Raw genomic sequence first — 5311 nt, 5'->3', positions numbered from 1 at the left:
TCGTCAAATTTGACCAGGGCCCGTTTCATAAATAGTTACAACGATTGTAACTTTGACATGATGGCAAAATATCATGGTAACAGGTTTCCGTGGAAGGTAAAGTTACAATATTTACAAAATTCACTCTGCCCCCGAAAAGTATATTTTTCGAGGAGGCGGGGGGGGGGGTGCGGATTCAGGTGACCCGGGTTTCGATTCCCACTTGGTGCGCTAGTGCTTGGTAAGGCATTTTTCTTATTACCAGGTCCCATGGAGAGGACCTTAAGCCGTCGGTCCTCTGGCTGCTTGCTTACAAGCATTCATGCATGCTTTCTTAGCAATCAGGTAAAAATCACCACCATTTACCATTTCCTATTATTTTGATTTATCAGTTTTCTTTCTTATACATTTATTATTATCATTACTTACTTATTTATTTATTTATCTATCTATCTATCTATCTATCTATCTATCTATCTATCTATCTATCTATCTATCTATCTATCTATCTATCTATCTATCTATCTATCTATCTATCTATCTATCTTTTCATTTTTTAAATCTATTTATTACAATAATATATTGGTTGCATTCAGTATTCTCTTAAACATCTTTAACTATCTAACATAAAATGTATGGATATTAATTTATACAATAGCCTACGATGTTTCTATTCCGGCTAGTTGGGAATGACTTAAAGGGTGAAATAAATCACAGATGTTTTTCAGTCGACTTTCCAAAGATTTGTTACGCTACCTCAACGTAAAAAGGAAATAATCATACCAGCATAAATGTGATGTAATACTAGACCAGTGGTTGTAAAGCGTTTAATGGACCTTCTACATTACTGAGCGTTCAACTTTTATGATTAATTTAATCATAAATCATTTAAACCAAGTCTTTAAAGATGTTAGTACGGACAATATACCCCGTCCGGCTGGTCGTGATGGCGAGGGTCCGAAAGAGCAAGGTACTCCTTTAAAGGTGAATGAAACCTTTGGAACAAATAGGCTTGTGCCGAAACAGAAAAATCAAAGAATAAGAACAAAGAAAGTTTGAGAAAAATCGGACAAATAATGAGAAAGTTATGAGCATTTGAATATTGCAATCACTTATGCTATGGAGATCCTCCTATTGGCAATGCGACAAGGATGTGTGATGTCACGTGTGAACAACTTTCCCTTTGATGGACTATAAAATACCCCAAAAATTTATCTTTTTGCTTTTTCTTATGGTGATACAAACTCTTTATCCATTATGTATTTTTTTTAAAATCTTTATTATATACCCTCCTATAGTAGAAAGAACACATGATCAACTGATAGATGTGATAAAAGAGGCAATTTAAGTGAAATATATACTAAAGTAATGGGGAGAGTTGTTCCCAGGTGACATCACACATCTTTGTCGCATTGCCAACGTGAGGATCTCCATAGCATCAGTGATCACAATATTCAAATGCTCATAACTTTCTCATTATTTGTCCGATTTTCTCAAACTTTCGTTGATCTGTTTCTTTGATTTTTCTTTTTTCACACAAGCGATCCTGTTTCAAAGGTTTCATTCTCCTTTAAAGAACCAGGAGTATCTTTGTCGGAGGAAAGTCGGAATAACTTTAATCCGAATAGGAATCCAAGTCTTGTATATTTACGGGGGAGCACTTGCCCTTTGTCATCACTCGTATCAGAGTCTTCTACATCGTATTGTACAATACCGCCCTCTCTCAGCTGATGCAACTTAATTTACTTCATTAGGTATAACATATTACTTATAACGTATTACATATTACATATTCATTACTTGGAATTGATAACTGACAATTATTACAGGCCTAAAACATTTCCCATAGACTGGTACTTTTAAAAAATCATAAAAATAAGGATGAAATTCGGGGGTCAAATGTTCCAGTGGATAGGATATTTATCTGAAAATCCAAATCTGACCAGAAAATGGTCCCTCGACAGGCTCATTTTAAAAATACATCGGCATTTAAATAGGAATCTCCTGAGGGATCAAATTCATCACCCGAAACAGTAAAATAACCCTTATCCTTCCGCCAGTCAAAATATAGTTCCAGAATCTGTGAAATTTCTTTCCATTTTGGGAAAAGAAAGTTCATCAATTACCAAAAATAGAATCAGTAGATGGACAATCATATTCATAAACTTTGTCGATCAGCCATATCAAAATGCAAAATGGTTGGCTCGAATGAATATATGTTGCCTTCCCGATGTTAATAGGCCCGTGCGACCATGATGTATGTTCTAATTGGCACTCTAACATTGCTTTTTGTAGCATATACATTTCATTTGAATAAAATGATGATGGAGAAAATGATGATTGTTTTGTTTGTTTGTTTTATTTCCGTATATAAAATAACAGATACAAAGTACATACAAATACATATAACATGATATGATGAGGTCAATATTAAGATACAATAATAAAAGGTAAAAAATAAAGTAAATTATACGGCTGGTAGGTCCGAGGGAGCAAGGTACTCCTTTAAAGGGGAATGAAACCTTTGGAACAAATAGGCTTGTGCCGAAACAGAAAAATCAAAGAGTAAGAACAAAGAAAGTTTGAGAAAAATCGGACAAATAATGAGAAAGTTATGAGCATTTGAATATTGCAATCACTAATGCTATGGAGATCCTCCTATTGGCAATGCGACAAGGATGTGTGATGTCACGTGTGAACAACTTTCCCTTTGATGGACTATAAAATACCCCAAAAAATTCTCTTTTTACTTTTTCTTTTGGTGATACAAACTCTTTATCCATTATGTATTAAAAAAAAAAAATCTTTATTAAATACCCTCCTATATAGAAATAACACATGATCTACTGATAGATGTGATAAAAGAGGCAATTTAAGTGAAATATATACTAAAGTAATGGGGAGAGTTGTTCACAAGTGACATCACACATCTTTGTCGCATTGCCAACGTGAGGATCTCCGTAGCATCAGTGATCACAATATTCAAATGCTCATAACTATCTCATTATTTATCCGATTACCCGATAACGACGACGACGATGATGATGATGATAATCACAATGTACAGCTATCATTTCGACGTATAATATGGGGCAGAAAGGCTCATAAAGAGATAGCTTACGAATATCTGGCTGAAAAAAGAAAAGTGTTTAGAGGGATGTGTTAAAGTGCTACTGATAGTCAATGACATATTGCACGGATATTTGAGGGAATGTTGTCCCCGTTCTCCATATCCCTCATGCAATGGACTGCAACTTCATTTAAACCAGGCAGTAAAACTCGTGGTCATAAATACAAAATTGCAAAGAAGCAAGTCTCCTCACGGCTTAGACACCGCTCTTTTTCACAAAGATGCATCAACGAATGGAACAACCTCCCCTCAATGTAGTCGAGAGCCCATCTGTAAACAGCTTCAAATCCAATTTGTTGAAACATTGGAACTCCAGAAAAGAGAAATTTGACCCTCATGAAAGTTTTGCCTGTCCATGTTCAAATGCTGTACAGCGCCGTTAAAAGTGTTTGGAATTCTTCATGAGAAGTCACCGAGAGGCAAATAAGTTATTAACTTTATATGCCTATATCCAAGGTATTATACAATGTATTAAACAGGTCTCAGTCGAGTATTGTAGATAATGCCCGACGGTCAGTTGGGGTGTCGCCTTTCGACTACTACCTCGTTCCCATTGTCACGATTTGTGCTACGATTCAAACATCGTACTTGATCGTGGAGTAATCGTAGTGATCTTATCAGGTCATATCAGATCGTATTGATCGTATAAAATTTTTTAATGGTTCCAAAATATCCGCGATCATTCACGAAAGGCCAATCGTGGTTTCCGTAAAGGATCGCATGACAGTTGGAACGAGCCACGAAGCCTGATGGCCATGGACATGACCATGAATCAATAATTTGAAGGAAGGCCTTGAAATAATTTCTGCTCTTGACCAGGTTGACCAGAAGCTAATACAGTTCGACCATGAAAAAGTACTCACTCCGAACCTCCTTAATAAGCCCATTATCAATGAGCAAACGTGCATACCTGGAGTCTGACTGTTTTAAGTCTGTTCAAGGTTATACTACAAACCGACCGAGTAGTACATTTTTTACGGCCTCGAGCCGGTCTCGCCTGCGTTTTTGTAGTATTGCGGAAGAAAGGACCAATCACGTACTACAAAAATTCATTCAGAAGCGTTGAAAGTGAATGGGTTTTTACGATTTTTTTTTCTCATTTTTATTCTTCTGTCTTTGGTCATGAAGCGCCGTGGGCACGACAAATGGGCATTGTATGCATGATGAATGGAACAGATAAAGTGTCATATCCCTTAACATTTCTTTTTCAAATCAGTACTGGTGCTTTATCTTGTTTACCATCATCATCAATATTTTCTGCCGAAGGATATTTTTGGAAAGGATTAAGGTTCGTGGCGGATCCAGCTTTTGCCGATGGGGTGTGGGCGAAAAAATATTTTAATCTACATTTTCCGAGTCTGGGTGCTAACATTTGATGTTTTTCAAGTTCTTGTGTTTTAAAGGGGTAGTCCTATCAAAAGAATGAAATTTTAAATGCGTCTAACTTTATTCTTATAAACAAGATAAGATATCTCATTATGTTGTTTGAAGGTTTGCATGGTGGCATGTACAATCGCTGATGTAGTTCACGGTACACCATGTGGAGTATTATATAGACGGACAGTCAACCTGCCCGAAACGTCGAGTCTCTACTGCTTCTACTCATCATGTACTCGCCGACTCAAGCCAGCATCCCTCATTCATCCTACTACAGTCAGGGGCGTAGACAACGGGGGGGGGGGGGGATGAGGGGGATGCATCCCCCCACCTCACAAGGTGGGGGGATGGCATGTACAATCATCCCCCCCCCATGTTTTGGGGAATGATATTTGGTTACTTAATAAGTCATAATGATGATAATAATAGTAATAATAATAATGATAACAATTATAATATTAATAATAATAATAATTATGATGATGCAATAATAATCCTCATCATTATTGTAATTGTGTTTATTGTTATTAGCCGCATTCACACGGTGAAAGCCAATTCAGACGGTAAAAAAAAGAAAATTTTACAAGTATTTTGTGGTTATCTTGTGGTTTGGAAACCACAAGATAACCACAAGATTAATCGCGCATATTTTGCAGTGCGCGCAATCTCGTGGTGTGGAAACCAAAAGATAACCACGAGTTTTGCGTGTTCAAATGGGGCAAACCACGTGTTATAGGCATTATACATTGTGTGCAAAATGCATCAGCGCAATCTAAAACAGAATAGAAAATGAATGTGATACAACAGTATACATAATAATTCGTG

The sequence above is a fragment of the Lytechinus pictus genome, chromosome 15 (genome assembly GCF_037042905.1).
Source record: "Lytechinus pictus isolate F3 Inbred chromosome 15, Lp3.0, whole genome shotgun sequence".
NCBI classification, from domain to species: Eukaryota; Metazoa; Echinodermata; class Echinoidea; order Temnopleuroida; family Toxopneustidae; genus Lytechinus; species Lytechinus pictus.
This window is presented reverse-complemented; position numbering follows the sequence as displayed.